This window comes from Podarcis raffonei, chromosome 15, assembly GCF_027172205.1.
Source record: "Podarcis raffonei isolate rPodRaf1 chromosome 15, rPodRaf1.pri, whole genome shotgun sequence".
Classification (NCBI taxonomy): Eukaryota; Metazoa; Chordata; class Lepidosauria; order Squamata; family Lacertidae; genus Podarcis; species Podarcis raffonei.
The window spans coordinates 987,452-997,859 of NC_070616.1; positions in this window are offsets into that span (position 1 = coordinate 987,452).

Sequence of the window (10,408 nt, forward strand, 5' to 3'; positions counted from 1 at the left end):
ACCAAGAGTAGCTCTGGCGGCAGCAGAGGGAGTCTGCTGTGATCCAGTATTGAGGTGGGGGGGAGCGGGGCTCATCACTGGGGTGTGGGGGGAGTTAAACCGGAGCTAACCGAGGGGAGATTCTAACCCTGAAGAGCAAGGGGCTACCACCAGTGTAAGCCCACAAACAAGCGGTGAGAGGTTGTATTATTTTAAAAGCAGTGGCTGCAGTTTTCTCTTGGGCTGCTTCTGCCCCAACCTCTTCTTGCAGAAGAAGAAGAAGAAGAGTTTGGATTTGATATCCCGCCTTTCACTCCCCTTCAGGAGTCTCAAAGCGGCTAACATTCTCCTTTCCCTTCCTCCCCCACAACAAACACTCTGTGAGGTGAGTGGGGCTGAGAGACTTCAAGGAAGTGTGACTGGCCCAAGGTCACCCAGCAGCTGCATGTGGAGGAGCGGAGACGTGAACCCGGTTCCCCAGATTATGAGACTACCGCTCTTAACCACTACACCACACTGGCTCCCTTCCAGGTCACTCCAGGGGCTCTTCTCTCCCCATCTGGGGAGGGGGGAAGGAAATGGGCAGGAAGCTTAACCTCCCAGGCCAGGATGCTGAGGCAGGGGGAGAAGACCCTCTTACAAGAGCCTTCTCCCCCCCCCCCCCCGCACATTGGAGCCTTCTAGAAGTGGTGTCAGCTGCAGAACTGGCCTCTTCCTCCAGCTCTGATGCCCCGAGCCTCACACACCCCCACACTTCTCCCTGCCCTGTCACCCTCAGGGCTGCCAGCTCCTCCCTGCTTTCTTGTCCTGGCAAGCAAAGGCTGGCACCCTCTGCCAGGCCTGCCCAGCGGCAGAGGCAGGGCCCACCTCTGCCAGCAGTGAGCTTTGGGGGGAGGGGAGAGGTAAGGGCTGATGGGAAGAGAGCCCCTTTGAACATGCGTGTGTCACCTGTGCCAGGAAAGCTCAGCCCAGTGAAGGCTGAGCATGCTCAATAGCCACAGCATTGCATCTGTCCTTGGGCATAACACTGGAAAGCTCTGGTGGGTCTTCCATCACCTGGGCTGTGGTAAAAGAGCTGTCAAGGGATGAGAGATGCTCCTCCACCCCATTTCTTGGCCCCAGAGCAGCCAATATTCATAAAACACACCCCCTGTAAAACAGCTAAATGATGTCTAAGGATGCTCAGTTTGAGGGGGAACAGAATGGAGTATCCTGGAGAAGGGACTGGCTGGCCAGTTCCCTCCCTGGGCAACAGCACTCTCATACCCTGACACTGTGCCACTTTGTTCTGCTTCCCCCTCCCTTTTCTCTTACCTTCTTAGAAAAGGCTGCTAAGAATGGATGGAATTAAGTACCCAAACATTTACAAAGATTAAACATCTAAAACAGGAACATTTCAGCACCACAGCAAATACACCCCCCCACTCCCCCCTGGAGGGGCAGGACCTGGTGGAAGAGATGGGCTGAGCTGAAAGTGCAGCACAACCAGGCAGCCTGCTTTGGGCAGAGCAGAGGCCCCACCACCGAGAAGGCCCTACCTCCTTGCCTCTGCCAGGGATGTGCCAGGGATGTGCCCATTTCCTTGACTCTTCTCCCTGCTGCTGATGCTTTTTTTTTATAAGATATTTATTGAGATTTTACAAAAAATAAGCAAAAGTTTACAAAGAAAAACAAAAAGAAAAATACAAACAAGAAAAATACAATAATTGAAAAAATAAAAGCACAGAAAAAAAGAAAATTTAAAAAACAAGTCCATTTTTATATCTTTTTGGTTCATTTGCTAGTTTCTATGTCTTGACATATTATAATTAGATGTCTTTATCCTTTATCAATCTATTTTTTACATATTCTTTTTAACTTTGTCGCTAAAACCTCTTATTTTCAATCCAACATCAATTTAGCATTCATTAATTTTACAGTATTTCTGCAGGTAGTCCTTAAATTTCTTCCAATCTTCTTCCACCAACTCTTCTCCCAGGTCTCGGATTCTGCCAGTCATTTCTGCTAATTCCATATAGTCCATCACCTTCATCTGCCACTTTTCCAGGGTGGGTAAATCTTGTGTCTTCCAATACTTTGCAATAAGTATTCTTGCTGCTGTTGTCGCATACATAAAAAAAGTTCTATCCTTCTTTGGCACCAATTGGCCGACCATGCCCAGGAGAAAGGCCTCTGGTTTCTTCAGAAAAGTGTACCTAAGTATCTTTTTCATTTCATTATATATCATTTCCCAGAAAGCCTTAATCCTTGGGCACGTCCACCAAAGGTGAAAGAATGTACCTTCAATTTCCTTACATTTCCAACACTTATCGGGCAAATGATAGATTTTTGCAAGCTTGACTGGTGTCATGTACCACCTATATATCATTTTCATAATATTTTCTCTTAAGGCATTACATGCCATAAATTTCATACCAGTGGTCCACAACGGTTCCCAGTCAGCAAACATAATGTTATGTCCTATATCTTGTGCCCATTTAATCATAGCAAATTTAACCGTCTCATCCTGTGTGTTCCATTTTAACAGCAAGTTATACATTCTTGAAAGTATCTTAGTTTTGGGCTCTAACAGTTCTGTTTCCAGTTTTGATTTCTCCACCTGGAAGCCAATTTTTTTATCCAAATTAAAGGCCTCTCTTATTTGATAATAATGAAGCGAATCTCGCACTTTGTCTTTTAATTTCTCAAAGCTTTGCAATTTCCACTTATCTCCCTCTTGTTCCAAAATTTCCCAATATTTCGGCCATTTGGCCTCCATATTGAGTCTTCTCAGAGCCTTTGCTTCCATTGGTGACAACCACCTTGGGGTTTTGTTTTCTAACAGGTCTTTATACCTTATCCAGACATTAAACAATGCTTTCCTGACAATATGGTTTTTGAATGCTTTATGTGCTTTAACATTGTCGTACCACAAATATGCATGCCACCCGAAAACATTATTAAAACCTTCTAAGTCTAAAATGTCTGTGTTCTCAAGAAGTAGCCAATCTTTCAGCCAGCAAAATGCTGCTGATTCATAATAAAGTTTAAGGTCTGGCAAGGCAAATCCACCTCTTTCCTTTGCATCAGTTAGTATTTTAAATTTTATTCTGGGCTTCTTGCCCTGCCAGACAAATCCAGAAATATCCCTCTGCCACCTCTTGAAACAGTCCATTTTTTCCACAATTTGTAATGATTGAAACAGGAACAACATTCTTGGCAGTACATTCATCTTAATAGCTGCAATTCGACCCAACAAGGAAAGCTTCAGATTTGACCATATTTCTAAGTCTTTTTTCACTTCTGTCCAACATTTCTCATAATTATCTTTAAATAGGTTCACATTTTTAGCCGTCATATTAACCCCCAGGTATTTTACTTTCTTAACTATTGTTAAATCTATCTCTTTCTGAAACCTCTCTTTCTCAAGTGGTGTTAAGTTTTTCTCCAAAACTTTGGTTTTTGATTTATTCAACCTAAATCCTGCCACATGACCAAATTCTTGAATCAGTTCTAACACTCTTTTCGTACTAGATTCCGGCTCCTGTAACGTCAAAACTAAGTCATCTGCAAAAGCTTTCAATTTATATTGTTTAACTCTGACCTGTACCCCTTTAACCAGCCGGTCCCTTCTAATCATGTTTAGCAGAACCTCCAGGACCGAAATAAATAGCAATGGGGAAATTGGGCAGCCTTGTCGTGTCCCTTTCTCTATCTTAAATTCTTCTGTCATCACGTTGTTAACTAATAGCTTAGCCTTTTGTTCTGAATAGATTGCACTTATACCATTTTCAAACCCTTGACCAACCCCCATCCCCTGAAGATTTTTCTTCATGAAATTCCAAGAAATATTATCAAAGGCTTTCTCTGCATCTATAAAAATTAAAACTGCTTTAGTGTTGATATTCACTTGCAATTTCTCCAAAATGTTAATTATATTCCTCGTGTTATCCAACAAGTGTCTACCTGGGATGGGAGAAAGCCAGCTTGGTCCTTGTGTATCTCTTCCATTAATATTTTTTAAATCTATTAGCCAAAATGTCAGCAAATATGTTGTAATCCACATTGAGTGGGGATATGGGGCGGTAATTCTTAAGTTGTGTCTTTTCAGACTCAGTTTTCGGTATAAGGGTGATGTAGGCTTCTTTCCACGACTCTGGCGCTTTTTCCCCCTCCAAAATTTCATTACAAACCTCCTTTAGTGGTTGAATTAGCCAGTCTTTCAAAGATTTGTAATATTTTGAGGTTAAACCATCCGGCCCTGGAGATTTGCCCAACTGCATGTTCTGAATGGCACCTTCTACCTCTTGTTCTGTAATTTTATGGTTCAACATTGTCTTATTTTCTTGAGAGATTTTTTGTAGTCCATTTGTTTTTATAAATTGGTCTATGTCAGACTCTTTCTGTGGCCCTTGTGTATATAGCTGTTTAAAATACCTCTGGAAACATTTTCTAATTTCCCCTGGATTCTGAATGTTCTTTCCTTCCACTTCCAAATTAGTAATGGTATTGAGCTTTTGTCTTTTTTTCATTTGCCAGGCTAACAATTTTCCACATTTATTAGCCGATTCAAATGTCCTTTGTCTCATTTGTTTGATTTTCCATTCAATTTCCTGATTCATCATTTTCATATATTGCACTTGATATAACTTTATGTCTCTCAGAATCTCTTGTGACTTTGGTTTCGCTCTTAGTTTCTTCTCACCCTCTTTTATTTTTTCCAAAATTTTATCTTTTTTCTCATTTTGGGCTCTCTTCTTTATTGCATTCTGTTGAATCAGAAACCCCCTCATAACTGCTTTACTTGCGTCCCAGATTATTCTTTTTTCAGTATTTGTGTTTAAATTTATCTCAAAATAGTCTCTCAAAGTTTTTGGGCCTTCTTGGTAACCTCTTGGTCTCTAAACAAGGTGTCGTTCATCCTCCATCTGAAGGAGCCGGTTGATGTTAGCTTCATATCCATTTTCACAGCATTATGGTCGGAGCAGGTTTTAGGGCAAATTTCCACTTTTCGAACCTTAGGTGCCGTTCCTCTAGTTATCCATATTTGGTCAATTCTTGTCCATGTCATTTGGGCTTCAGAAAAGAATGTTCCCTCTCTTCCTAAGGGGTTCTTAACTCTCCAGATGTCAATCAAATCCAGATTGTCAGTCAGTTCAAAGAAAGTTTTTGGCAATCTGCCATCTTTAGTTACAACTTGACGCTGTGACTTATCCATGTTTGTAGATACCACTCCATTCATGTCTCCCATCATGATAATATTATAGTCCATAAAGTCCAACAATGTCTCATGCAATTTCTTTAAAAATTCAGATTTCCCCTCGTTTGGTGCATATACTCCCATTATCAAAAAAATTCTCCTTGTAGTTGAATTTCAATTGCCACATATCTTCCTTGCTCATCTTTAAAAACAAATTTCGGTGATAGGCTTTCTTTTGCGTAAATGACTACCCCTCTTTTTTTAACCTTGTCCGATGAAATAAACTCTTGGCCCAGCATCTTGTTGATCAATAATTTCCGATGTAGCCTAATCACATGTGTTTCCTGTAAGCAAATCAGGTCCAATTGCTCCTTTTTCAATAAATGAAAGACTTGCTTCCTCTTTTGGGGGGAGTTCAATACTCCCACCTGCTGCTTCTTTTTGACAACCCAACAGTTGGGAGAAAAGCAGACTCCTCAGCCTTTGGCTGCCATGCTGCATCAACTACATTATTTTCATTGCCCGGCCATTGACAGCTGCGTGAGAAAATCCTCCTGGCAATTAAAGAAGCATTTGTCTCTGCTGTCCTTAATTCACAGGACAGAGGCAGGATCACCTCCAGGTGGTGTCAGAGCCCTTGCGCACATGGAGGCTGGAGTGTAGGGAACTGGGCGGGTGGCTGTTTACTCCCTCCCAGGCCCCATCTCCTAGCAACAGCCTAACTGGGGTGTTGCAAGAGGGCAGCCAGGCAGGAAGCGGCCCTGATTCAAGCTTGCCGGAGACGTGGAAAACTTGACTCGGCAAATGCCAGAGCAGCCACCCCCACACAGATGAAACTGGCACAGCCCAGGGACTCCCTCCGAGGGAGGTTTCAGAAAATGACACAGCGAGAGAAATATTTTAATGCCAGGTGTGTGTGCAAACTACACAGGAAAGCCGCCGGCACCAAAATGTACATGCTTTTATAAGGAGCTCCATCAACCGGAAGCCCAGAATCGGAATCTGCATGCTGCTCTCATGCGTAATCTCACTGGCATCCTGGCGACATCCCTGGGAGGTAAAATCAGTATTGCTATCCTCCAGATTGGAGCTGAAAGGGGGCAAGACTATGCTGTGAGTACACGGCAGAGGTGAAATTCGAACCGGACACTTCCGGATTCATAGGCTCCGATGGTCTCTCAGTAGCCCAACCAGCACAGCCAATGGCCAGAGGCAATAGGAGGGGGGTCCATCAACATCTGGAAGGCCAAAGTTTCCCCCATCTAGTCCAGCATCCCATTTCCTATAGTGCCCAGTCAGGTGCTGCTTCTGGGAAGCCTGCAGGGAGGGGTTGACTGGCTGCCCCCCCCCCCGGAGGCAACATGCTCCTGAATAGAGAGTCCCAACAGCCATTAACAAATGTCCTCCATGGGGCAAACTTTGATTCTAAGGCACCCTGAGCTAGGAGAATATTTGGTCCCTCCCGCTGCTTTGGGAAGATGTGAGGGCTCTGGCAGGGTCCTAGAGACCCCCTACCTCTTTCCCAAAGCTGGGGAGGCAGGACTCTAGGACCCTGTCAGAGCCCCCAGGCCTCCTTCCCATCTGTTCTCCCTCAGCTACTGGAGGCAGGGAGTGCGTTTGGGAATTGCAATTGGGGAGAGTTGCTCAGATCCTGCTTTTGGAATTCCCTTTGGGACATCTGGCTGGCCATGTGAGAACAGGAGACTGGATCTTTTCTTGATACGTACATAATTTTATTGTTTGCCACCTTTCCACAGTTCAAGGCAGCTTACAACATGAAAAAATACATAACTTCAACATAACAAAAGTAGTCATAAATGATAAAACATTTAAAAAATAAGCAACCAAACTGAATGCTTTGCACATAAAGATCTAAAATAAATATATAAAAAGCCCACATCACCACCAGCAATGCCCTGCAACAAAACCCCTTAAACAACACCCCAGTCTCTGAGTCTGTTCAGCATTCTCAGATTTTGTAGCTGGAGTCAGTCCTGGCCCCACCCTCCCAGGCCAGGTGGAAAAAGACTTGCAAGGAAGAGAGCAGGCCTTCTGGGACTCACGGCCAAGCTAGTTCTTGATCTGTGTCCCCTTCATATAGTTAGGATCCTTACTTTCCTAAAGGCCCCTAAAAGACAGTGGTCTACTGGTTAGAGAAGACGGGGGCACGGAACCCACCGGCCACATCCCCTCTTGGGGATCCTTCCAGAGGCTGGATGCCAGAAGGACAGCGGTGACTCTTGCCACCTTGGCACTGCAGGGTACCTTCCCTCAAGAGGTTGTGTGTGCACACCCATGAACCTGCCTCTCCACCCAGGCAAGCCAGAGTCAGGATCCCAGTTCAAGAGCTCACTCAAGGCACTGAGAGATTGGTCTCAGGAGGTCTGAGCAGAGTCCCAAGGGCCAGAGAGAGAGAGGCTGGGGGCCGCATTGGCTCCCAGGGCTAGAGCATCAGATTAAGACCGTGGAGAGCCAGGATCACACCTCTGCTCGCCCATGAAACTGACAGGGGGCTGCTACTTCTCAGCCTAATCTGCCTCACAGGAGGCCTAGGCCACCCGCCCTGAGGTGCTTGGAAGGAGGGGGCGGTATAAAAAGGTAATAAATGCACATTTGTGACAAGGGACCATGTCCCGTTGGGAAGCGGTGTGAAGAAGTACCACTTGCTTTTGGGGCAAATGCAGGATGCTGGCTTCCTCCAGGGAGGTGCCTGCGCTTGGTCCCCAGAGCCAAACATTCACTGCCGTGGCTCCCGGGAAGGGGCCTGGGCTCTGAGCACAAGGCAGGCTGCAGCTGCTGCTCACTCCGCATTCGGACAGCTTTCCAAGCGAAGCCTCTTTCCCCAAAGATGACGTCCTTCTCTTGGTTAAACACACTCCCTCTGGGGGCAGGCATGGTCAAGGCAGACCCCGCTGAAGCCAGGAGCAAGGGAGCAACCCAGGCAGGCAGGCAGGCGGGTGGGGAAGGTTTCTCATCCACAAGGGGTCCTGCCAGCCCTCAGCCCCACTGACTTCAAGGGACCAAGTCCAAGGGCGGAGAAAAGCCTTTAGATAAGGGGCCTTGGACTTTGTGGGCGTAAGTTCCTCAGAGGGTTCACAGGAACAGAAAGTAAACTCAGCCGTCATGGGTTAAGAGGGTGGATTCCTCTAAACAGATTGGTCACTGGCTGAAACAAAAGAAAACCAAGAGTAGGAATAAATGCCTCCTCTTTGCACAGAAGGCTGCTGCAAAAAGGGGCCTCCCTGAAGGATCTCCTGAGATTTCTTCCAGAATATTAAAATTCAAGGTAACCTCACCTAGCAAATTTCTACAAAAATAACAAACCCATATTGACACAAGAAATAAAATACAAACTAGGTGACACCCAAATGCCCTGGCTAATACACCAACAACTGCACGCCGCCTTAAACAAACCAAAAGTAAAACCAGCAGCCAATATGCCCTTCACCACCTTTGAAAGCCTCCTGCTAACAGCAAAAGGACACAGCAAGGAGATGACAAAATATTGCTCCAAAACCCCACAAACCCCCGTGACATAATCAAAAAACAATAATGCTGATGACATAAACATAGGTCACGAAATTACCACACCCAATGGACTAGAATGTGGTCTAAACCATAAGGTCATAATGACCATACACATTATAAAGAGCTTATTCTCAGCAGCCAGAAACTTCATAGCCAGATGGACCTGTCAGGAGTATAAACATGGACCACTGGTACAAAATGGTATTGGGAAAAGCCTTGCCATAAAAGTTAACCAATAAACTGAAACTGACATGGGAACAAATAAACGAAGAGGCCTTCTTCACCCTGGAATGGCTCCCCTTTATTACTGTACATACACAGCTCAACAAGAACCCACCAACAGCATGCACATTAATATGGCTAACTTGACCCAACAATCCCGCCCCCCTCACATAAACAAATCTCACTGCAGCCAACTAAAGACAACCAAGCACACACTGCCCCAGGGCCTTCCGACCAGGCAAGGGAATATAACAAACAGAAAGAGAACCTACTCAAGTGATGCTGACACAAAGACCCCCCCACATACACTTAGTAAAAGAATATAAGTTTTACCACCCCCCTCCCCCTCTTCTTCCCCAACCTTGTCCTGTATACACTGTCTCACATCAAATGTAACCCATCTGTAGAAAAGACTCTACAACCTGAGACAAGGCACATATTTTTGTAAGGCAAGAAAATCATTTTTTAAAAAAATTCAAGGTCCCCTTGTGAAATTGATCAGGTAGAGCAGTGGGCAGGAACCTCAGTCCCAGGGGTCAACTGGTGCCCTCCAAGCCTCTCTCACTCTCTGGCCCCCTAAACTTCCCTCGGATCACACACCCTCTTCCCAGTCCACAACTCCCTGCCCTGCTTTGGGCCCTCCTTGAGTGCTTTGCCTGACTGGACTCTGCCCATGAACTCTGGTCATGTCTCTTGACGGCACTGGACAGGAGGGGTGCCTATATGTGCAGAAACTGTGTAGCAAGGCAAATGCCCATTTTGCTTCTGGCCCCCGCTCCCCACATGTGTGCAGCCCTTAGACTGTAAAAGGTTCCTGAGCCAGAGATTCAAAACAGACAAAAGGAAGTCCTTCACACAACATGTAACCGAACTCATTGCCACATGAAGTGGAGATGGCCACTAGCTCAAGTTGCTTTAGAAGGGGGAAATCCAAGGAGGAGGAAGCAGCAGCCTTTGGGTGGCTGTGTAGAGCCTCCACTTTCAAGGGCAGTCTACCTCTGAATGACAGATTCTGGGGGGCAGCAGGGAGGGAGAGCCCATGCTTTTACTCCCTTTCTGGGCTTCCCAGAAGCACCTGCAGGAAGTGGGAGGCTGGGCTCCATGGCCTGATCCTGCAGGGCTCCTCTTTTGCTGGAATTCCCTCCCAGGGCTGTACTGGGCCATGGAGAGGGTGACATCCTGCAAAGACGATGAGAAACTTCTCCTACTATCAGAGGCAGCTGAGGAACAACCAGTGTAACCAGCTCAGCCGGTATAAACCCGGAAACCTAGCAACCCTTGACGTGAGGATGACAGCAGGCGGCTATCCTTCATTCTCCGTGCAGGGTGGAGGCACCCCATTGCCCTGCCATGCAGAAAGGGCTGTCCCAGGGCTCAGGGGGGGCCAGGATCTCCTCCTCCTCCTTGGCAGCTGAGTCATGCTTGGCAAAGGGGGGGGGGGCAGACTCAGCCCTCCAAACCACCTTTCAGCAGCTCAACCTTCCTTCCAGCCAAACCCTT